Source organism: Pinus tabuliformis, chromosome 3_2 (assembly GCF_031772625.1).
Source record: "Pinus tabuliformis cultivar Carrire ecotype Pingquan chromosome 3_2, CPIR1, whole genome shotgun sequence".
In the NCBI taxonomy this organism is placed as follows: Eukaryota; Viridiplantae; Streptophyta; class Pinopsida; order Pinales; family Pinaceae; genus Pinus; species Pinus tabuliformis.
In genome coordinates this window covers 323,815,599-323,841,545 of record NC_142302.1, presented here as the reverse complement: position 1 = coordinate 323,841,545, position 25,947 = coordinate 323,815,599, and positions in this window count along the sequence as shown.

The window sequence follows — 25,947 nt, the reverse complement described above, 5'->3', positions numbered from 1 at the left end:
TCTTAGCCTAGGTAGAGGCTCTGTAGCTGAGTGCACAAAGGCCTAGGGTGGAAGATTGCAACTGAGTGCACGGACCCCTGCAGCTGTGTGCACAAGGCGGATAGAGTCTATAATAATCTAAAGATATCAATAAAGAGATGTATTCTGCAAATTATATGTATTTATTTCTTGTTAATGCATCTGGTTATATTGTGTTTGGGTTTAATTTACAATGTTTATGTGATGCACGAATATATGTGATTATATTAGTTAATTGAACACAAGTAAGAAAATCAGTTTACGTGGCGCTAATTATGATTGATTAGTAAGATAAGTAGAACACTTAAGATAACTTGGGAACCTATATAGTAGGTTGTCATAGCTGCGTGGAAGTACATGGATCATGGGTTAAGGCTGTGTGAAGGTCAATCGTACACCTTCAGGGAGGTATCGGAGGGGGGAATAAAGGGGTAGACTGATAGAGCCCTAAGGCATAGTGACCTACGCGAATGTAGGAATAGAGGGTATAAACCGACATCACGACCATCTCAGGGTGTGGAAACTTGGTTCCAGCATCGCCCCATACTGCTTCGGGTGAGACTTCGGTCCGCGCTCTGTGGGCTGATGCTGAAAGGGCCAGTAGTGTAGGGATTTGTTTGGCTAAGTAACGTTGAACCTGGATCAGGCCCCACAAAGCCAACAAATGGTTCTATTGTCAGGACTGGAATCTGCATAAGAGATGTGTGATGTCGTATCACTAGAATCCAACTAAGAAAGAGGCTAGAGACTGGTTGGATAGGAAGATCCACGAATTCGCGGTGCAGGAGAACAAAAATATGTGGCTGGCAAAGGAACAGTGGCTGGACAGGTACCTATACACATAAATCCACGAGATCTTTTTTTGTTCCTTTCCAGTTGAGTTATACGAGTCGATCACGAAGCTAGCATATAGACAAGGAAGGTGGAGGCTTGACGGTCCTATTCTCTGGACCCCGGAGTTAGTATAGAGACTGGAAGCCTCTAAGGATAAGATCACCTGTGTTGTCGATCATTGGCTCGATCACATAATAGGAGGATTTGTGATTGAATTCACGGTCGATACCTCAGTTAGTTACAGCGAGGTGGAGCGACGCTTTTTCAAAGGTCCATGAGGTAAGTACTTGAAGTCTTTAAATACCTGGATTACGATGTTATTGTGAAAAAAATGGGTTATAAAGCTACCTTGATGTTCAGAGCTATGCGAAGTGGAAAGACATACTGAAACGAATGAAGAAAGGGTCCTGAATATAGCCCCCTGATTTCACCGCCACTGGGTGACAAAGAGGGAGTAGCGTAGGCTTCTCCGCGAAGTGAAATTCAATTAATAAGACAAGGATTCCCGTGACTGCCACCTCCACCTACACCACCTCCAGCTTCACCACCGTCACCTGTGACTTTGCCCATACCACCACCACCTCCACCGCAGTTCAACATGGAAAATTTAGTGAAGATGCTTTTGTTTAAGGGCTTGGGAAATGAGGACCCAGACCAGTTTTTGGTTCATCGTGAAAGTTGTATGGGAAGCTCAGGGAATCATAGATGATCACATGAAGAAGGAAACATTGGTTAGTGCTTTGAAGGAATCGCGCGATAACTTGGTACATCAAGTACTCTAATGATAACCCAAATGCCAGCTTGGAAGAGATCTAAACCACGTTGAATAAAGCTTTCAGTAGGCCTAAATCCGAGGGACAGTCGATTGTGGGGTTCAAGGAAATCACAATGAAACTAGGTGAGAAACCTTGGGAATTGGATTAAATATTGAAGTGTAAAATTTGTGAAGCCAATATGAACGTAATAGATGGACAACGCCGTGAATGTTTCGTGGCTTCGCTCCTGCCTCACCTAAGGTTTGCACTGTCACAACAGAAGATTACGACTTAGGTACAGCCCTTGGAGATTGCCATAAGACTGCATGAAATGCTGATACAAGATTTGAATATGGGGTTTCAATAGATCCATGCGCAATTGCAAAATCTTTGCCTTGAAATACAAAGTTTGAAGTAGGACAAACCAGTTCAACTAGAGGCGCGTGAAGAAATATGGTGCCTGAAATCTAAAGGTCAGGGGCATGACAAAGACCACTGCCCAGTCTTTGTGAACTATATTGTAGGAGGAGGACCGATGCCTTTGAGGCTGGAAGCCCAAACATGAAGGAGTGTGGGACGTACATTGTGGTGTGCTATATGTCAGGTAGCAGGAAAACATATGACGGATAACTGTCATTTTTTGCAGACATTTGTATAAACACTGCAACAATTGTTATGCAACTTTTGCAGGTCAGCAGGGCATGATGAGTGCAACTACTAAATTTATGAATTGATGATAGACATAACACCTGCCTATAGAGTTCAAGCAGAAACAAGACCCCCTGACCAGAGTGTTGGGATGGTGTGAACAGGCTTTCAGGGGTGCGAACGAGGCTGAGGCGGAGGAGGACCTGGTAGAGGTCGGGGACAGCTAATTTGTTACAATTGTGGAGGACCAAGACACTATGCAAATGAGTGCACTAACCCAATGCATATTTCGTGCAAACTATACTCAGTTTGATCATGAGACAGAGGACTGTCCTAAACTGATAGTGAGGATATGTGACAAAGGGGTGCTACCACCTCAATCGACTCAGAACCTATAGATGATGAGGGCTGAGCCTTGCGAAAAGGATCTGAATGTGAATATAGTGCTCCGAAGTGGAATTGCAATGGGTGATGATAAGGGGAAAGAGCTCAAAGAAAACACAAGGGTTCACAAAGCTCCGGCTAAGGAGGCTAAATTTGATTTGGAGGGTGCACGAGAAACGTTCATGGAAGTAAAGAAGAGCTTCGCTGAGGCCTCTACCTCAGGGAGTAGGGATAAGCGTGATCAGGAAATGGACCCTTCTATGCTTACAACCTTTCTAGAGACCTGCATGAAGCTATTACATGATAGCAAGGCTATGAAGGGGTTATAGGAACTTATAAATAGATGCATTGGAAACACCCCAGGTCAACCGCGCGTGGTACAGAATATTGGTAAGCATAAAGCAAGGACAAGGCGTGAGATGAGACTGAATGCGTGAATAAGAAAATATGAAATGGATCAGGTTATTCTGGATCTCTGGTTAGACGTGGACATTTTACCAAAGCAAATTTGGTAGTAGATAGGAAGACCCACGCTACAGTGGTCTCCGATTTAGCTAAGGATGGAAAACCAGCATAAGATCATCCCCATGGGACGGCTGCAAATATTAACTATAGATAGTGAAGGCACAAACACATTGGCTTACTTTGAAGTGATAGAAATTGTGGATGGCAGCGACCCCTACCCTATGTGTTATCACTCAGATTTTCCCATAAGTTTTAAAAAGGGGAAAGTAAATCCGAGGTAACCACAAACCAATCTTTTAGATATAGATTCTAGCCAATCTGTATCCAGAGAGGGCTCTCTCTTTCAAGTTTAGCTTTGTTTTGGAATGATATTAGGCTAGTTGTGAAGTTTAGGGGTTGTGTTTGAGTTTGGGTGGTGAGATTCAATAGCAAAGGGGTAAGACCGAGTAGCTTAGTCCATTGGGCTGATGGAGTCAAAGAAAATGGCTTAATTGGACTTGTTTTCTTCACAAAAGATGGTTTAACAGAGCAAGGTAGTCAAACAAGGAACAATCAGAGACTGAAAAATGGGATGGACTTAAAGGGTTAAAGGGTAACTAAGAATCCTTTAACATACTTTAAAAGAGTAGAACATGACTAACCATCAACAAAGAGCAATTAAGAATTCTTTTTTAAATGATTAAAATGAACAAACTAGGAAACAGGAGCAATCAAGAATTCGTTGTTTATACTAGTTCAGAGGAAAACATTAAGAATAATAATGATTGAAAACAGAGTGCAATTAAGCAAATTCTGAGTTATTCTTTTTCATTTATCATTCAGATGTGAAATGTAGATGATATTTTAAACAAAGAAAATTGTAAAACACAAGGTATAGATGAACTTATTGATCCGATGTTTGATTCAAGAATTCTGAGAAAAGTCCTTAGCTCCAATTCTTCATCTAGCAAGCCACAAAGTTGGTCCAATCAGCACTGTTATTCCAAAATAGTCAATATTACAACAATGCCTAAGAATCCACCCTCAATACTCCAATTGAGGGGGTATTTATACAAAAAATCTTTACAAAAATATCTCATAACAAAGTGAGATATATTCTAGTGATGAGTAATTATTTTTACAGAAAAATACAGACACTAAGTCTCGAAGATAGGAGAAAGGTGAACTGATGTTGTGCTGTTCCTTTTCTCACTGAAAGTGTTGGAGGCAGGCCCTTTTATTTGGCTTGCTGTTGTCCTCTTTAGTAACTCTATGCTGGCTGCCTTGTTTTGACCAATACTTTTCACCTGTTCTGATACACTTCAACCTATTTGACCCCTCTTCATCTTTGTTCATCTTGCTATGGTAAAAACCCTTTACATTTTACCAAAAGCAAATTTACAAAACTCTCAATATGTCTTCCCACCATTATTTCTCTGACAATCTGTGTTTTTGAAGTTTCCTCAGAGTCTCATCAGTTTCTGTATATCTGAAAAAATTAAGCTGGAGTTGAAACAAGTGCTTTACCTTATGTTCAATATGGAATAAGTTCTCCAAGCTGTCATAGAGAACTCGGCCTGTGGGAAGTGCTTTTATTCATGATACACTTATTGATGAACTAGCTTGATCTCTAGCATACTTATTCAATATATCTACATGATTGATGTGCTTCATTAACCTGTCGTTGACCAAAGGACTTGGTAGTCCTTTATTCTGCAAAAATGTGAACTTCTCCATAAAAGAATTGATTTCTACCTGCATATCTTGACATCTTCTTTCTAGATTTTGCATCAAATTTATTTTAGTTAGCACCCTTTTGATTTCCAGAATGGTGTCTGTCCTGTCTAGGATGCCAAGTGCTTCCAGTTGTTCTCTATTTCTATTATTTAAAAATGTATAAGCCTGTTGGCCTGTTCAGGCATTTTTCCTAACTCTACTCTTCTTCTTTGAATTTCTCCATGTGCTGCTTTTATTAAGTCAATCTGTTCATAAATCACTTGGATAGATGCCCATACATCATTTATAGATTGAATGATGTTGGCCCAAAGGATTTTCTTGATCTCTATCAGAGGCTTGTCAAAAGTAAGCTCTTGTTCCAATGTTTTAACTTTATTTTCTAAAGCTTTTATCTCCCTTGTTTTGTCTGCAATACTCATTTTGGATTTATCATAATCACTTTCTATCTTTGCCAATTTTTCCTTTACTTGTGCTCATTTTGTGACTTGTAATCTCATTTCCTCCATGGCCTTTATCAATTATTCAGTGTTCATATTAGTACTGATGCCTATTGTTGTTGCTGCGATTGATGTACCTGTAATCACCCCTGCTGTAGCTGCTGGGACATTTGGAGCCCATGTTGTTCCAAGTACAGAAGGGACTGTTGTTGATGTACCTATAGGGATTACTTCAGGAGGCTGGGAGGTTGACTCTCCCTGCTTTTCCTTTAGTGCTTTCTCTAATGCCTGCTCTGTATCATTCAATCTTTCATTGAGTTTCAGGAGCAGGTCCATAATATCTTCTTCTGATTTCTGTTGTATAACATCTGTTGTCTGGGGATGCCTTGAAGGAGGTAGCTTCAGCTGTTTCCTCAGGGCAGCAATATCCTCTTCTTTCTTCTTGATCAGAGCCTGTATGCCTTTAGCATATTTGGGATCATGTCTCAGTCCAATGATGATCTCTTCTAATGATTTTATTCTGCTATCCTTGGCCAGAGAAGAGGTTTTTTCCAAATGTAGTTGAGCAGTTGTGTTGTCCAAGGAATTTTGTAACTGGTGGGCTAGCATTGCTTTATCAACGAGTGTGGAATATACCATTTCCCCAGTCTGTTTATGAAGTTCAATCTGGTCCATAGGATTAATATCTTTGGCTAAGACCTCCAAATTTGTTCTGATGTAATCTGCTTCTGACTGGGGTTGCTGCACTTTTGGCTTAAAATAACTCATTATCATTTTGCCTTCTTTAATATCATAAGCTGACATCAATCTCTGTTGGTTTGAGGGGGCCATCTTCAGATACTGATTATAAATTTGAAGCCTGATTGGATCATTCCTAGCTTTGATCTCTGTAAATGTCTTCTTAATGTCTGATCCCTGTTTTCTTTGTGGCCTGGTGGATGATACTTCTACATTGTGCTGTCTTTCTAGCTCCTGCCTTTGTGAGCTAAGAGATGTTTCTCCCAATGGAGAAGTTTGCTGGCTCACCGCCCTTTCTTCTCTATGGCTGTCTGTAGTCTCTTTCATCATTTCCTCTTCTGACAAAGGATTCAATCTTTGTCTTTTAGTCCTAGGCTGTTCCATGGGTCCACTAGCAGGAGTGGTGGTTTCCCTGTCCCTCTTTTTGCCTCTTTCCTCATTTAGAGGAGTTTGCAATGTTGGAATTTCTGCTGCTTTAGTTTGGGCTGGAGGAATCTGTACATGACTATGTTCTTTTGTCTTTCTAGGCCGATCAGTCATTGTGGGTTGTTCTGTGATCTCTACTTCTTTGCCTTTCTAAGTTACTGTGGCTGGTATGTTGACTTCTGGTGGAGGCTGTTGAGAAGTTCCAGCAGTGGATGCCCACCTTTCTGGCCCTTGAGATAGCTTGAAAAATACCTGCCCAAAAGAATCCAGGTCAAGGGCTTTCCCAAGATCTCTCATAATATTTTCCATTTTTTCCTTTTCACTAATCTCTTCTATTAGGGTCCCTTCTACCCATTCATCTTGATTGGAAAACTGTTCAATTTCTGGGATCTTATGATGTATATAAACTGACACCCTGTTTCTTACCCTTCTGTCACCTATGAAACTATTTGGGTCATATGGCACCCACCAAAAACTCTTCTTCAATCTAAGGTGGTCTTGTAAAATCTTTTCAGCTTCTTGCCAAGCATCCCTAAAATTGATGACAAAAGGGCCTAACTGGTTTTTTATTCTCAGTTCAGCCTTTTTCTTTGCATTAAAAAAGTGGGTTAAGTATGCATTTATAATCTGTCTGAAATATTCTAGTGCAAATAATCTCATGGGCACATACTTAGGCAATTTGAAAGGGTAAAGTTCACACCCATACATTATAATTTCTATGTGATTTTCATATAGGTACCAATCACCTATCCTGTACTGTTTAGAGAGCTGCAGAATCTTCTTCATGTCACCAGTGATCCTGGGAGGGGGAAATCCTATTAATAAAGTGTTTGCTAGGTGTACAAACCAGTCAATGAACTCATCATAAGTGTAAGGGGACTTACTGGTTTTATGAAAGATGGAACTCCTAAAAATTACAGACCTTCAATTTCCTTTTGAGTCCAATTTCCTGATGGGGAAATAAAAGCTGTCTGGCTCATGATACAACAAAAGATGGTATATAAAAGATATATATTTGAAGACTCCTTCCCTATCCAAACTTATGAATTGATCATGGATTTTGTTGGAAATGAAAGTGGCATAGTCATATCTGACAACAGGAGGTTGTCATGGAGTAAAGATTGACATTAAAACTAAGGTGATATCATCAACATATTCATTGGAATTGAATCCCATGATCAGGGATATCATTTCAACAATGAGTCTGCCAGTGTCAGTGAAAAAGGTCTGCAGATAAGGAGGTGGACCTTTAGGCTAGTGCTTTGGATCCATGAAGATTTGAGCAATACGGCTTATCTCTGATGTGGGAAATTGAGATGCTTTTTCAAGTAGATACCCCATGGAAAGAGGAGCAAGGGGCTCAAAGGAGTGGAACTGTATCATTTCATTAATGGACTCAGTAGTTATGGGAAAAAGAACAGTCTGGGATGGGGACATAACTGCTCTATGGACAGGGTCATAGTTGGCATAACAATGATGAATTAACTCTAGGAAAACATGGACTAAGGGGAGGAAATAAATGGGAAGATTAGATTCCCACAGTCCAAAGATGTTAGACTTGTTTAAATAGCTTTCTCTGAGTTGGCAGAAGTCCTGAAGATGGTTCATGTCACTAGATAAATCTTTTATTTGGAAATCTTTGTCGGCCAGGGGTAGATAATCTAAGTCTTTATGGGGTGCATTAATGGGCACGACATTCAGGGCTATGGGAGTTTTCATGTTTGGTTCTTGTGTATTCAAACTGTAATTGGGGTTTTCTGTGGAAAAATTGACTAAACAGTAGGTTTGGGGACTGCTTATAGTAGCTAGAGACTATTTTTAGCTTGAATTTGGCTTTCGCTGGTAGAATTTTCAGTGAAAAACAGAAATTGCAGGGTTGCAGGGCAAAAATGGATAAATACCCAGATTAAGTAGGTAAAATGTGTACTCGCAGGTTCAATGATGGATGGCAAAGCACGTTGCTGTGGTTTTTTTGGCCGGGTGGTGGACTGAATGCTTGTACAGTCGACTGAACGTTAGTTTGCATGGAGCACAGGACGCAACGCATTACAGCGAAAATGACATTTTATTTCTCTTTTAACGGAAATTGGTTTGGCAGGTATTTTTTGGCATTTATTGGGCGAGTGACATCAGCGTGATGGGACATTTTGTCGTCACATGGAGGGTGGTAAGTGGTTTTCCCCACACCACTTTTGGGGTCGGGTGGTTTCAGACGGAGGGCAAGCGAGCATACAGAATGGCTGACGTGTGGCTTTGGTACGGGCGGAAAACTGCCTTGTGATTGTGAGTTAAAGCGCGGTCACAAGGGGTTGCGATATCGCTGTCGACCATTGGATGTAGAGGGGATGATCGGACAGTGGATGGGCGTGGGAGATGGCAGGTAGTTATGTATGCGGGCCCGAAAGAATAAATGGTGTTTAATCGTATCGGACGTGATTCTATTGGTCAGGGTTATGGTTATTAATTAACCCAGCTGGTTAATTAATCCTGATATAGTGCGGCGAGGAGGGTTATTAATAAACTTCGGATAAGTGTATTAATCCCTGTTTTTATTGAATTTACGGTTATACTTAACCGGGGTGGGATATGTAGTGATGCAGGGATTTTAATATAAATACATAATACGGGAAAAGGTAAATGTTTTTATCAGGAGTTAAATAATAGATGTTAATAAGTTAATATGAAACAAAGTGATAATAAGTGCTAAGAAAATGTTTACAATTTACGTTGAGACTTAGGTTAAAGTGGGAAGATGGGTTTTCAAGCAATATTATGCATTTCCTAAGTAAAATAGGTTTTTTACTTAGACAAAATTTATGAAATGAAATGAATGGTGGATGGATATTTTTTGAGTACTTAAGCTTTTAAATCATTGGGCCGAGGGTCCGGTCCCTCCAGAAGTCAAAGAAATGCTCTGAGCCCCTTAGATTTTCAAAGTCCTTAGTACTTTTGGGGGGAATTAGTGAAATATTTAGGGGAAAATGTGAATGGAAGTTAGTTATTTTTCCTTTCCTTGCTTGAATTGCATCCAATGTAATGTATGCCTTGCCCTTGTGATAAAAGTAAAGATCAACACATTTGAAAGAATTTCCCATCACAAGTATCATTCTGCAACATCATCTACCTACCCTACCTACTTTAGCCTGACATTTTTTCTTCTTTATTAGGGTGCACTTAGACTGGCAAACCCTTATCACACTTTTTCTTTTTACATATGGAAGTCTATCTAAATCTACACTTATTACATCCAAGGGCTCAGATTAAACTATTGAGCTCCTTTTTATTTACTCTACCTATCTACTTATCTGCCAAGATTAAACAGTTTGGTCAGATTTTATTCTCTATCTCTACAGCATGAAATTGAAAGATGAAAGAGCCAAGTTTGAACAATTTGACCCTTCATCAATTGTGGCATAAGATTAACAAGTTGCACACAATTACTTATTACAGAAAATGAAATAGTAGTGGCATTTAGACTTGCACACTTTCCTAGTCTATTTTTGTTTGGGGTTCATTTCTTCTCATTTTTTGACCATTTTATTCTTTTTACCCTTTGATTTTTCTTTTAGGGTATACCCTCTTTACATTTTTTAAATTTTTTGATTTTTTGACAATATGGAAACCTTTGCAACAAGGAAAGGTGTGAATATATTACAGAGCTCATCAAGTCAATCATGAAATATGCCACCTATTGGTATAGGAGCATAACACTATGCTCCTTGGCATTAACATGAACGGGGTAATCAACCTAAAGAAGCAAAAGATGATATTAGAGAAAATAAATTGCTTCGTGTCATATTACCCCTAAATCCTGCTGAAGGATCTCACTATACTGAACCAGTCCGTAATTATGAGAGCAATGACGATTTGGACAACATATATAAAATAACAACGCGAGACGAAGGTTGGATGAAGTCGACAGTAGATGGATGAATTGAATGGGATCACGAGAGTTCCTACACCTCAGACTCTGATGAAGAATTAGAGCGCTGGCAGAATTGGCTACATGAAGTAACCACACTGAGCTGTAACATGATGACCCAATGTGTATTGTCAGAGGTAAGAAATCTACCCACTTACAATGTCTTGAATGATGTAGATGTATTTTTGGATGCATTTGAGAGGGAAGTACCAGAGAAGTAGCACTTCCAGGCTTTGGACTGGGCACTGCGCCCTACACCTACGAGATGGTGGGGTACGCACATGGGTAGTTTTGATGATTGGCGTGAGTGTAGGAGGATGATGAGAACACGCTTTAGGAATTCGAAGGTACGAATGACAAACAAATATGACGGGAAGGATGATCAACACGCACACTTGGCCAAATGGGCTAAGGCTTATGGAGCGAAGCCCCAACCTGAATGAGTGCAATTGTTCTATCACACCTTGGATGTCATCCTGATGAACTGGTACTTAGAAACAAAGCTCCGCCATGGTACAGGTGAATGCGATATTCTGTGTGAAGGATTCATAATGGCGTTCAATTTTGAAGATGGGTTTGACTGTATTGACGAAGCGTTACAAGAAGTTAAAGTAGCAATCTTTAGGATATCGCAAGATCTTTTGGATCTGATTCAACACAATTAGACTACTGAGCTGAGCCATGTGTAGAGCTATAAAAAGGGTCTCTTTCACCTCTAATTACCTCACATTAATATGTCAATCCGGGAGCATTTTGTTATTTCAAAGAGTGTCTCAGTCTGAGGCTATCATTTGTCAGAGTAATGCTAGTAGTACAACGTTCGGAAATACAAGAGTAAACGGATGCTTGTCTATAACTAAGCTACTTCAAAAGAGTAAATCACACACTCAGCAAACTAGACAACTTCTCAATTAAGGGTTCGGTAGCGATAAACCATCGCTTTGGAAACTGATGGAAAGGAAATTAGAGAACAGACCACGGATCTGGGAACTAGACAGTAAATGCTGAGGCTCACTACAGCCTTAGATCGTCTCCCACACCAAAACAACAAATGCTAGTAAATGGACGGCAAATAAGAAAATGGAACGGCAAATAAGAAATCAAACAGCAAGTTTGCAAAGGAACAACAATTCTTAACTGGAACAACAATTCTCAAATGGAACAGCAGCTAAACAACTAAATCTCACAAGCAATAATCAAACTTAACCTACTAACTCAAATGCATTAATTAGAATCAAACAACAATATTTCACTCTTAAGGCAGATCAAACAACACACACTAATGGAACAACACTGATTACTGATAAGTTATGGAACAACGCTTGGAAACCATATACACACATAGCACATGTAACTAGTAATCTGATCTAAGCATCAGTCCCAATTAAAAGGAATACGACTGCATTTCAAAATGGAACAACATTGCTTCTGAATCCAACAATCGTAAAGAACACAACTTTCAAGATGAATCCTGTAACATGAATGTACAGCACAAAAGCTCTGTGATAAGATAGTAACAATATTCAGTTAAGACTAATAATATTCAATCAACTCTGAAAGGAATAGTAATATGATGCAGAGTCAATACAATAGTTTTGTTCATAGAAATCTTAATGAATTAAACTTAACAGAGCATGTGATGTAAAATTATAAAGCATATTAGATTACCAAATAACGACGATAAGCAAACCACGCAGAAATCAAATCGTAATAATACAGGAGCAAGTGTCCTCCAGGGCCGGACCCTTAGCCTCCAGGGGTACACCTCTCGAGGTTAATCCAGATGCAGAGATGAAATAATCACCAAGTTTGTATTAATGCATGAAACAAAATTACAATAAACCAGTTCTTATCGAGACTCGATGATCAAAGTTTTGATCCTAACAGAAATTACATAAAAGCATAATCATGTCGAACTCCTTCCGAGCTAACAATGTTGTCCCTTTTATATGGGTGACGGCGGAGATGTCTAAGTATAAAAATAGACAAAGTAGCGATCCCTCAGGATCAAGGATCTTGAGGGATTCGCCGAACCGTTAATCCTTAATCATCTCTTTTCCCTCCTGTGCCGAGCTGGTGTCTTCACCTCCTTTTCAGGGCCGATTTGCTTTGATCTGCTTAGCCTTGTTTGCATTCGGTCTCCCGTAAAAGGGACAGTGGTTACCTCATCCTTGTCCTTACCTTTGGAACAACAACTCCTTGTTTTCACCCCTTCCTGCATGAGGGAATGACAATTTTCAGCGGTTAAGTCTTGCATATTAATCTCACATGTTTTGTTATAATTCTTTATCGTTTTCCAAGTTCATGATGCAAAAAAGTTTACAAGTTCTACTGAAAAAGCCACTGAAATGATCATCAAAAACATACCTTTTTAGTACTCCACACACCCCCCTGCTTACCCTGTTTCATTCCCTCATGAAAACGTTGTAGTTGACATGCAAGGCAGTGAGAGAATAGGTTGGAGAAGGAATCTCATGCAGAGGCCTACAACCATGATGACTAACTAGGTAGTCAAAGAAATGGCCTGTTTGACCCTCAGGCATCTCTTACAGGGCTTGGTATCCGGGCACAGGGTGCCAAATAATTGGACTCCGGAACCTATATCCTAACCAGGATGGCCCTGCTCTCAGAATGCTTTTTCCATAAAGGTGCAAACGGTTGGCAGCTAATTTAAAATTCTCATACTTAAACGGTTCCCTGAGCTGGATATTCGGATTAGAGATTTGATACCGAAATTTAGCTGCATCAATGGCAAGGTCTTTGATAGAAAGAAAGTATTCTAATCCCTGTTGAATGAGTGCCTCATGCATGGGTCCTAATGTTTCAATGACACCCGGAGTCTTCATGAGGTTTTTATGTGCTTTCCACAACTGTACTGGGTTCCTAAGCTCAGCACTTACCCACAAATCTAGGCCATTTTCTTACCTCTAGAAAGTATTATAGGCTTTTAGCCATTTAATCTGATTAACCCCGAATGGGATGAATGCCTGCAATTGGATGTCTCCAACAAAGGGGCCAGGGTTCAGCTCAGTCTCCTGGTCTAGTACAAGGTTATGCAAATAGAACTCGCACGGCAGTCTCTAGACTTTTACCCTGTAGTGTTTACAGCAGTCTATAAATCATTGACAGTGTTAATTTGTATGGGAGCACCTGCTTTAACAGCTTTTATTTTTAATTTCAAATACCGTTCCAATAAAAACAGGGCATAATTTTTAGTAGGGGGCCTACATGCTAATACGTCATTGTATAAATAACACAAGGTATCCATCTTCTTGATAACAATATCTACCCTACGAGTTACCTTTGCAACTTTCTCTTGTTCCTTCCGCCAACCTTCAAAGGCCTGGCTTTCGGATTGATTGACGTTCCTAAGTTGTTGTTGTAGCTCTTCACACTTTTCATGAGGGACCGTTTGCTCTCTAAGCTTTTCTGCTTCTTGCTGAGCTTGCTTCAACCCCTTGCGTAAGGTTACTGTTTTTGGATCTCTTCTCCATGCAGCAGTGGAGGCCGGGAGTTTTACCTGAAATTTCTTATTGCGTTGCTTTGAGTTCATAACCCTTATCACTCCCGAGGGTGGTGCCTCCGTCTAAATTTCCTTGTCATAGGTCATCATATCATCCATTTCTATTTTAACGTGGATATCAGTCTGTTGTTGTTCCTTTTCAAATGGAACAGTAGTTTGTTCTTCAGCATCATTTGGAACGGTGATGAGCCCCAATTTTGGTACAATTTGGGCTCATTTTGGCCTATTATACTTTCTCAAACCATTCATTTTTTTATTGCTTATGCATGCATTTCTTAGTTTGTTCATGTTGTTTGTAGGAAGAAGGGTAGGCACTCTATCTACGTGACTAATGCATTATGATTCCAGGTTTTGGCATTAAAAGGGAGCAAAAGACAACGAAAAAGGAGACAAGGAGACAACGAGGTGGCACTGCTGGTTTTTAGGAGAGGATGTCCACGGTCTTGGGGACATTCCTCGTGATTCCCACCAAGAACTCCAAGCTCCAATCCATCTCCCCTCCGAGCTTAGAAGCAGCCAGCTGTTCTACAGGAACAACAGTTACAACTGTTCTACAGGAACAACACTTATGACTGTCCTACAGGATCAGCAGTTAAACTCTAGTTGGACACCCGAGCTCCTAAAATCAAGGACACTTGTTGGATCACTGTTTTGCATAAGTATAGAGGCCGTAGCCTTTGATAGGTTGTTGAAACTTTCGCATTACTATTGTAATTTTGGAGCACAGCTCGGTGTTAGTTCTTGTTGTAAGCCAGTTTTGGCATAACATCAGATTATGAATAAAGAAGGAAGATTTTGATCTAGCTCTGAGTTTTCTTAAGGAGACTATAGCTCTCAGGTTATGGCCCAACCTGAGAGCCATAGATCCCCTCTGCTGTAGTGTTGTTTCCATTTCGTTTCAGCACTTTGAGTTTTCATTTCCACATGCAATTCGAATTACAGGTTGTTAATTTAGTTGTTTTCTATGAATTTAGATAGGATTTGCTTATGGTGAATTTGTTTACAGTTGTTTAGGTTAGCAGAGGATAGATATAATCCATTGGAGCTCCAGCAAAAAGGTTGTTAAGGCTCACTGCCATCTCATTTGGGATTGGGGTGCAGTTCATGACTAACCACCAAAAATACGCATTTCTTTATTTCATGATTGCTGCAAACACAGTCACGTTATGTTAGATGCTTCCACATGATTCACACCTGCACCACACTCCTTTACCACAGCTTCATGCACATTCTCCTTCGCGTTTTGGATTGCTGTTCATTGAATTTACAAGCACAGGTAGTTTAGGTTAATGCATTTTCGGTTTGGTGACAATCATAAGCATTTGTTTCACTTACACTGCTCTCCCTCGTTCCATTACCTGATTCTCCATCTTGATCATGCATGCAAACACATCTTTGACCCCTGCTCCGCTCTGTTATCTCCCAAAGTCTTTCACTCCTCACATAGCTTCATTCTCTAGCCCTTTTCGTTGACCTAGTCCTCTATCTTCCAACCTACCCCCTACACTCACTCCCTATCCTATTCTTCCGCTTCTGAGCCATCACCAGCCTTATTCCTACCTTACACATCTCCCCCTACCATTCCATCACTCCTCCATCACTTCAAACACTCACGGTAGGTCATCCTGTAGCAATTTGTAGACATCCTATAGAAATCTCTGCGTATCCTGTAGGATCCCCTGCAGACATCCTGAAGGAGGCTACTCACTCGGTTGCTGAGCATCTGAATGCGAGGAACCTCTGTGGATGGATGCTAAGGATCCCTAGGGACCTCTCCCAGCCTCCCCAACCTGTCCCACGCTTTCCTTCCTTCTCCATCCCATCTGCACAACCAAACCCTAGTTAGCACAAAATCACAATCATTCCATTCACTTAAGGGAAAAATACAAAAACATGTCTTTTATGATGCAAGTAGCTTAGATCCATGCATTTCCACTTATTAGAGGTAACGGCAGCATTGGTAGAGGTTTCATTCACATTCTTTGCATTATAGAGGTTAGCCTAGTTAAATTAGGGTTTCCTAGGTTTACATGCTTTGATTTGCTTTCAGTCCATTTTGTCAAGTAGAGTAGTTTTCCTTTGAGAATAGCTTTCGTCCATCAATTAGCAAGCTTCTTCTGAGAGCCTATAGAAGTTGGCTTGAGCCCTAGCGGACTTGTGCCAGCTGACCAAGTGACAGCTGCGACAAGAGCTAGTACTTGTGCATATAGCACCGTCGCTTCCAAGTTTGTACGAACTACCGGGTTGATAAAATGAGAGACAGGAAGCCCCAGGAGTTGTAGCATTATTGCTACAATACTGGAGCTCACCATATTTTTGGCGCCGTTGCCGGGGAAGCATCAGAGTATTAGTAATTGTTGCTTTTCTTCTACTTTCGTACTCTTACTTCTGCTCAGTAGTTTATTTCATTTCCATTCTGCAAAAGTAGCTTAGTATTTCTTGCTTTCCTAGCTTAGTATTTCCTGCTTTCATAGATTAGCATTTCCTGCTTTCCTAGATTAATATTTCTTGCTTTCCTAGTTTAGTATTTCCTGCTTTCATAGATTAGCATTTCCTGCTTTCCTAGAATTAGCTTTCCAATTCCGCAAATTTCATTTGAGCAATATAGTTAGTGTAGATCACTCTGTTTCAGTTTTGCAGGTACCAAAGAAAAAGCAAAAGCACAAAAAAAAAAAAAAGTCCTTTCCATTTCATGCCTCGTAGGAACCGAGATAGATCAGGCAAATTCCTACCAAACACCCCCACCACATCACTGAGTCACCCTTCTCTCTTCTTTGGTGACAGTGACCCAGAGGAACCTATAGGTGAACATCCTGAGATATACCAAGACCCTATAGAAGAAGAAGAGTTAGAGACCACTCCATCTGAAGCCATGGCTGATAATAGAAGAGAAGATGAGAGAATAGAAGGAGCTTTCCCCATCCGAGAGACCAATGGAGAGATGAAAATGAAGAACATTAGCCCCTCCGCCTTGCCTCACTTCCATGGACTGACCAATGAGGATCCTGATACCTTCTTGTTTGAGTTTGCTGTCCTTTGTAGAACCTATGACTATACTGAAGACGAGCAAAAGCTGAAGCTTTTCCCTTCAACCCTTAAGGATGCAGCACTACGCTGGTTCATGGGACTACCTGGGAATAGAATCGCTACTTGGGCTCAAATGCAGCAAGCCTTCAATACCAAGTATAGGGATTACTGTAGGTCTAAGGAAACCAAGGGAGAGATCTTTCGGATGACCATGGGGAGTGATGAGTCTTTAGAGGATTATGAGGAGAGGTTCCAACTCAGTTATAAGCGGGCCAGGTGCACACTTGACCCTGAATCCCTCAAGTTGGTCCTACTCCGAGGAGTCCCTGAAGATCTCTTAGACACCCTTCACATGTTAGCTGGGGGGGACATTTACCAACTGCCTTATGAGGACATCAAGACTGTGTTTAGAAATCATTCCAGGGCAGCTAGGAAACGAGGTAGAGGAAATCTCCTCTCCACTGGTGTCCCTTTCTCCAAACATGAGTTTACAAACCAATTAGAAGATCTTAAGAGTGAGGTGAGACAGACCATTGCCATGCAGCTGGACACATTCAGGATCCAGCAGAAGAAAGAAGAAGCTGAGAGAGCCTTGGCTCTCTTCTGTCCTAGGTGCACCAGAAGACACCCTAAGAACGAATGCCCATTGCATTCGGTTGAAGTGTGTTTCGTTTGTGAGGAGGACCACCCAACAAATCAGTGTCCAAACTTACCTGGGTTTAAAGCCATGTACCAAGGGACCGAAGCTCCCACAGAGCCTCTCTATTACCTCAACCAAAGGAGGCCACAAGGATCTAGACCTTATCAGCAGGGGATGCAAGGGGCATCTCAAGCTTATTACAACCCCAACCAGTCAACTCCTATGCCTTCCTGGGGTCCCCCTGCTCATCCTTCATGGTCCATGCCTCCTCCATGGTCTTATCCACCTCAGTACCCTACTCAACCTACTTCTCATTCCTATCATTCACATGCCCAGTCACAGCCTCAATGGAGTGCACCTCAGTCGGGGTGGAGGCCCCAATACAACACTCCTCCTGCCATTTTGCCTCCACCACCAGTTCAACCTCAGCCTTTACCTCCTGCTCCTCCAAGGCAACCTCAGATGCCTGCTCAACCGAACCCGAACCCCAACAATAGACAGGCTCAGCAGGTATATACTGGGGAGACCTCATGCCCTACCTATGCTGTGGAGATCCAGGAGATCAACCTTAGATCTGGAAAGACTCTTCCAGATCGCCAACCTCCTCCCCCAGAGGATGAGGAAGACCATCAGGAGAGTGAACCAAAGCCTATTCCACCCTTTCCTGAGAGACTAACAGCCACCACACAACCCAACCCAGAGGAGGATGAGCTTCTGGGAGAGCTCAAGCAGTTGTGTGTGAAGATACCCCTTCTCCAAGCTATCAAGGATGTGCCAATATATAACAAGCTGGTTAAGGAGAAGTGTTTCAAACACCCAGGCAGACGGAAGAAAGATGCCTCAACTATCAATGTCATAGGACAACTGTCTGACCTTATGCTAGGACAAGTCATCTGCCCAAAGTACCTAGATCCTGGAAGTCCTGTAGTAGATGTTCACATCAATGGCACCATTATCCCCCACACCTTGATTGATCTGGGGGCGGCCATCAATGTGATGACCAGGGATACCATGCTTAAACTCAATCTTCAGGGTTCCTTGAGGAAGACCTCGACAGTACTGCAATTAGCAGACCGCTCCACCGTGACTCCCGAAGGGATTGTGGAGGATGTCATGGTCTCCATCGATTCTTGGGAATACCCTGCAGACTTCCTGGTTCTGCAACCAAAGGCCAAGCTTACTGGATATCCTCTCATCTTGGGAAGGAATTGGTTAGCTACTGCAGATGCTTACATAAGTTGTCGAGCAGGAAACATGACCATCAAAAATGGTCCCATGTCCAAGAAGCTAGTCCTATACCCTCCTGCCCAACCTTCTTTAGAGCATGATTTACCACTCTGGTTGGAGGAAGGAGAAGAAGACGAGGTGTATTCAGCACCTCTGTGTACCCTAGATACCACTAAAAGAAACCCCCCAACCGAGGATGACTTGATTGAGACTCTAATCTAAAACCCACCTACCAGTGCACTACCTTTAGAAAAATTGGTGGAGGATGCCCAAGCTAGCACCTTAGTGGATCTTTGTACAACCAACCCTGTCACTCCCAGAGTTAGGAATGTGGAGTTCGGCCCTGGGAAAGCATTGAAAATCAGCTCCTCCCTATCTCCTTCCCAGGAAAAGGAGCTGTGTAGTCTGTTGGCCAACCACCTAGATGCTTTTGCTTGGAGTTATAAAGAGATGAAAGGAGTCCATCCCTCGGTCTGTACCCATCATATATACATCAAAGAGGATTGTAAACCGGTTAGGCAACCTCAGAGGAGAATGAATCCAGCACTTAAAGACATTGTCAAGGAAGAATTGCAGAAACTGTTGGATGCCGGATTCATCTACCCCATCTCAGATAGTGAATGGGTGTCCCCTCTAGTGTTGGTTCCCAAAAAGAATGGGAAGTGGAGAATCTGTGTGGATTACCGTGAGCTGAACAAAGCTACCAAGAAAGACCATTTCCCTCTACCTTTCATAGATCAAGAGTTGGATGGACTGGCAGGAAAGAAGTTCTTCTCTTTCCTGGATGGGTTTAGCGGGTACAATCAAATCCAAATCAGCCCGGAAGACCAAGATAAGACCACCTTCACTTGTCCTTGGGGTACCTTTGCCTACCGAGTCCTTCCCTTTGGACTATGCAATGCTCCTGCTACCTTTCAGAGAGCTGTCTTGAGCATCTTCTCAGAGTTGGTCCATGATGCAGTAGAAATCTATATGGATGACTTTACTCCTTACGGGGCTAACTTCCAGGAAGCATTGTCCAACTTGGGAAAAGTCCTCACCAAGTGCATCGAGATGAACTTGTCCCTTAGCCCTGAAAAATGTGAATTCCTAATGACTGAAGGGACCGTGCTAGGCCATACCATCTCTTGCCAAGGGTTACAGGTGGATCCCAACAAAATTGCTCTAATCAAGAAGGTTCCACCTCCCCAAAAGGTCAGGGATGTTAGGAGTTTCTTGGGATTAGCGGGATACTACAGGAGATTCATTAAGGACTTCAGCAAGTTAGCCTCACCATTGTTTGGCCTATTGGCAAAAGATGTGGAGTTTAGGTGGACTGACGATTGTCAGAAGAGTTTGAATGAGTTAAAGGACAAGTTGGTGTCAGCACCAATCCTGAGAGGTCCAAACTGGGCCCTACCTTTCCACATCCACACTGATGCCTCGAACAAAGCCATAAGTGCAGCCTTAGGACAAGTTGAGCAAAAGCTTCCATATGCCATTTACTTCGTTAGCAAAAACTTGTCCAAAGCAGAGCTGAATTACACTGTAACTGAGAAAGAGTTCTTAGCTGTAGTCCATGCACTAAACAAGTTCCGTCATTATATCACTGGATATCAAACATTTGTAAATACTGACCATGCTGCTATTAGATATTTGATGAATAAACCAGATGTGAATGCTCGTATTATTAGATGGTTACTTTTATTGCAGCAGTTTGATTTAACCATTGTTGATAAACCAGGTAGAGAAAATGTTGTTGCTGACTTTTTATCTAGATTGGATTTGTCTGCAGATGAAGATGGGATGGTGGATGACCAGATGCCTGATGAGCATCTGTTTGCTATCTCAGTACTCTCTCCATGGTTTGCTGATATAGCAAACTACCTTGTTTCAGCTCAGTTCCCTCTGCACCTCTCTTCAAAAGAGAAGAGCAGAATCATCAGAAAAAGTGCCTCATTTACTTGGATCGGGGGCAACCTGTTCAAGCTTGGCCCCGATCAGATCTTAAGGCGTTGTGTAAGGGAAGAGGAAGTCTTTGACATCCTCCTCACCTGTCATGATGGGCCTTGTGGAGGACATTTTGCAGCAAAGAGAACTGCCTTCAAGATCCTGCAGGCAGGCTATTATTGGCCCACACTTCATCAAGATGTCAGAAGATATGTCAGCCAGTGTGACCAATGCCAAAGAATGGGGAAACCGACCCAAAGGGATGAGATGCCTCTCCAACCTCAAGTGACTCTTGAGCCATTTGAGAAGTGGGGCATGGACTTTGTGGGTCCAATCAATCCCTCTTCGAGGCAGAGATTCTACATCATCGTGTGTACTGACTACTTGACAAAGTGGGCAGAGACTAAAGCAATCAAAGCAGCAACAGAAGATAAGGTGGTCGAGTTCCTAAGAGAGAACATCTTCTACAAGTTTGGCTACCCCAGAGAGCTGGTGACCGATCAAGGGAGCCAGTTCACATCCAACTTGGTTGAATATCTCCTAGCTCATCACAAGATCAAGCATAGGACTTCCACCCCCTATCATCCTCAAGCAAATGGGCAGGTGGAAGTCATCAATAGAGCATTAGAGGGAATCTTGACCAAAGTGGTGAGCAGCAGCAGAAAAGATTGGGCAGATCGCCTGGTTGAAGCCACATGGGCTTACAACACCACTTGGAAGACCACCACCGGCTTCACACCTTATGAGCTGGTCTATGGGAAGAAAGCTTTGCTCTCCATTGAGTTTGAGTATAACACTTTGAGGATGGCAGCTCAGCTGGACCTAGATCTCAGCCATGCACAGCAAGAAAGGTTATTGCAGCTGAATGGACTGGATGAGCACCGCATGCAGGCCCTCCTTCACTCAGAAGTGGTTCAACTTCAGAGGAAGGTGTGGCATGACCAACATCTCCATGAAAAGCAATTTCAGCCGGGAGATTGGGCTCTGTTGTATGATTCCAGATACAAAGATTTCAAGGGGAAGTTGAGAACCAGATGGCTGGGACCATATTCAGTGGAAAAGTGTCATGACAATGGATCTGTCCTCATTCGAACCATTGATGAGGAAGCCATTCCCATGCTTATCAATGGGCATCGATTGAAGATCTACAGGAAGCCTCCCTCAAGACAAGAGTTCATCAAAACAATGGAGAAGGCAGTATTGGTCATAGAGAAGGGTCCTGCCCCTGCTTTGGGCACACCCTGAAGAATCTAAAATATATATATATATATATATATATATATATATATATATATATATATATATATATATATAGATCCTTGGGTGAAAACTTCTCTGAGGCGCCCAAGGCAGGTGGTAGGGGTGAAAACCTCATTGAGGCGCCCCTGCTATCTTTCGAAAAAAAAAAAAAAGAGAGATAAAGATCCTTGAGTGAAAACCTCTCTGAGGCGCTTAAGGCAGGTGGTAGGGGTGAAAACCTCATTGAGGCGCCCCTGCTATCTTTCAAAAAAAAAGAAGAAAAAAAAAAAAAAAAAAAAAGAAAAAATACAAGATCAATAAGTCATTATGTGAAATTTGCATGCAGATTGCAGGTGTTCTATGGAGGAGAGGAAGCCTCTCAACTCAAGGTCAAAGGTCCTTATCATGCAGCCAGGACACCTCACCAGCACCTCCTCCAAGAATGGTTATGTTCTTCAAGGTATATGCACTTTCATTATAAATTGAGTCTCCTACAGGAAGACACAGATTTTCTACAGGAAGGTGCAATTTTCTACAGGAAGGTGCCAGTTTCTACAGGAAGGTGCAAATTTCTACAGGAAGAGCTGCCTGTCTACAGGAAGCTCTGTATTTCTACAGGAAACTTCCTGTAGAAGCTCAGAACGGCCCAGAATGCGTTTCATGAGCAGATCTGATGACTACGGGTTGGTGCGGACGCATGCAAGCCTCTTTTGGGCCCATGCACGACGCTGTTACCTTGCTCCACCACCCGTGTCGACATGCGGCCAAGTCCCTGCACCCACAAAGAAAAGCGATGAGTTCTCGTGGGCAAGCCGTTTCCAAAGGTAACAAATGACGAGATCTCATACCATATGCATCAAGAGCGCTGGGATCGTGATCGAGAAGCCAGAACCGCCAGCGTGCAGCATGCACCCAAGGAGAAAGGACTGTGATGAGACCCCTCGCGGGGATCCTGTAACAGTTCAACCTGCTCGAGTGAATACCCTCCACAGCACCGCCATCCGAGATGAAACGTGGGCGCATGAAAGCAAAACCATCCACTCCAGCGTCAGCAACCTGTAACCATGAGCCTCCGGGTCTGTGTAAGCCGCGTGCAGCAGGTAGATCCGTCGTCCAAAAACTGAAAATCGTGTGCAGACGCGCGCAGGTAAGTGTCTCAACCTTCTCTCCATCAAATCGCATGAATATTACTTTGATTTGTTTGCATGGCGTAAGAGTGAATGGTTGAGCAGCCCTATGGCCATTTGACTGGCCACGTCGGTTAGTTATGGTATAGTCGAATGATCGGGTGGCAGCCACGACAAAGAAAACACGCAGCACGCACGTGAAGATAGTCCCGTCAACCGAGAAACGAGTTTAACCGAAAAGGGCGGCGGCATATCTGTGGGAATGAATGTGGCAGCGAGTGAATGTGCAGGCGAATGATGGGTGACGTCGCCCAACGGTCCGGCGGGGACAGCTCACCCCCCGCGCCACGAGCTGCGCCGATTCAAAATCTAATCGGCTAGATTATGCGCATGTATTCATCAACCTCCACTTCAAAACTTGAGTGGCTCTTCTGATTTCCTCGGCACGTTGATACACCAAGCTTTCGGCTACCAGAACAACGGTGAAGCACACCTCAATCGCAGTCCAATTGCAGTCCTCCCTGAAGTTTGCATACTGCTCCTACAGGAACAGTTTCTACAGGAACGCAGTCCTACAGGAAGCAGTCTCTACAGGAACGCAGTCTTCTACAGGAACGCGGGTGTTCACGTAAAAAAAGGTGGCCGAGTAACGAGGTAACCCTGGACTCCTCATGCAATTGCTCATTTAAGGTGGTAGGATTGTCAGTTACTGTCTGGGTAAATGAGAAAGTAGACAAATTGCTGTCTGTGTGCCCATACTGCAATTCTACAGGATTGTTGCGTGGTTAGACTGTGTTGTAAAATTTTGTGGATTATACGCGTTGTTCTGCACTCTGTCACCGAAACTTCACACTCCTCCACCATCACCACCTCCGGTTAAGAAAATTGTGCATCATGCCGGGTGGATTTATCAGGCGAGAACCCACAGATTCCACCAAATTAAGGAGAAATCCAGCAGTGGTAGAGCTCTTTACCAGAGCACAATGGATGCCTTTTTGTGATAAGCTGCAGGGCTACGATGATGAAGTAGCCGAGGAATTCTTGCAGGCATTGAAGCCTAAATCCCAGACACTGGCCACAGTAAGCTTCAGAGGTCTCAGCCTCCAACTCACCCCAGAGCATATAAGTCGAATCACAGAACTGCCCATGGGTCTGCCGTGGGATAAAGAAGAGCGGAAGCAGAGCCAGCAAGCAAAGAAAGAATTCTTTCCACCTGAGGAAGAATTCTCGGAGGATAAAAACGGGGTAAGAAGAACGAGTTTATCACCACCTTGGAATGAAGTCAGTTTGAAAATCATGAAATATATTACTTGTGAAGGCCGGTTCAGCATCGTGTATGCATACCACTTTCGGTTACTCACTGAGTTGAGGCCTCGAATTGACCTTCCTGTAGAGAAAAAGCTGAGCATCCCTTATTATCTCCTGCAGTCTTTAATGGAGTGTGCTACAAAGCTACGAGGGGGCATACCTGATCAGATAGCCCACCATGGGTTAATAAAATTGCTTGTGGAGGATGCACTGCACTCGTATAAAGTTCCCCTCTCCTGGGAGTCATTTAGGAATCTAACACGAGATGGGGGCATTAAAATGTTGATCGAAGATAGTGGCTCCTCCAGCAGTGAAGACAAGGAAGCAGTGGCTGAGGAAAAGAAGGACAAAGAAAAGGGTGGCATACCTATCCTGTCAGCAAGGGAAAAGAGGATGAAGAGCAGAATGGACAAAGCAGAGGTGGCCCACGTCAGCCCAAATACCTCAATAGCACCTGCAACAAAAGCAAAAAGCAAAACTCCAGCAGGCAAGCAAGCGGAAGTGGAGACACCTGTGTCTACAGGAAAGCAAAAACTGGCTTCTACAGGAAGCCCAAAAACACAAAAACAGGCTTCTACAGGAAACCCGAAAATAAAGACAAAGGCTTCTACAAGAAGCCCGAAGATCAGTAAGGGGCAGGCTTCTACAGGAAGCCCAAGAGCAAAGACCAAGGCTTCTACAGTAAGCCCGAAAATCGTTGGAGAACAGGCTTCTACAGGAAGCCCAAAAACGGAGACAAAGGCTTCTACAGGAAGCCCAAAAGTGCAACCACAGGCTTCTACAGGAAGCCCGAAGACAGAGACAGGGGCTTCTACAAGAAGCCCGAGATTGGAAAGAGGGGCTTCTACAAGAGGCCCGAAAGTCATTGAGAAACAGCCTCCTACAGAGAGTCCGAAGACAAAGAAAGAATCTTCTACAGGAGGCCCGGAAGCGGGCAAAGCAGGATCTTCCACAGGAAGCCCGAAATCTGAAAAGGAGGGGCCCTCTACAAGGAGCTCCGAGAGAGCAAAACGCAGGAAAGAGAAGGCTGGCATTCTCGAAAAGGAGGCAGCAGCGGCACTGGCTGCCCTCAGCACACCTCCAAAACCGAAAGAGAAAAGGGAGAGGGAGACCCCTCTACCATTTGAAGCCAAGAGAAGCAAGAGGATGACCACGGGCAAGCCACAGCCTCCACCCAGCAGCCAAACCACTTCAGGGGATGTCCCTACTTCACCCAGTGCAAGGACCCCCTCTAAAACATCTGCCACCCCCGAAAAGGGGAGCCCAAAAATAACTTCCTGGACACGAAAGATAGGCCAGTCGCCTTCCGAAGCCCGACTCAAGGAAATAGGAAAGGGGAAGGAAGCATCACCCTCGTCACCACCAGGGGCAGAGAAGGCAGGGCCATCAAAAGCAGAAAAGAAAGAGCCTGTTCCGGTCCCGAGTCCTCGGCCAAGGACAAGGAGCAGGAGCAAGGTTGCTCAAGGATGAGCAAATGGTTCAGCTGGGGGGTGATGATGAGCCCCAATTTTGGTACAATTTGGGCTCATTTTGGCCTATTATACTTGCTCAAACCATTCATTTTTTTATTGCTTATGCATGCAT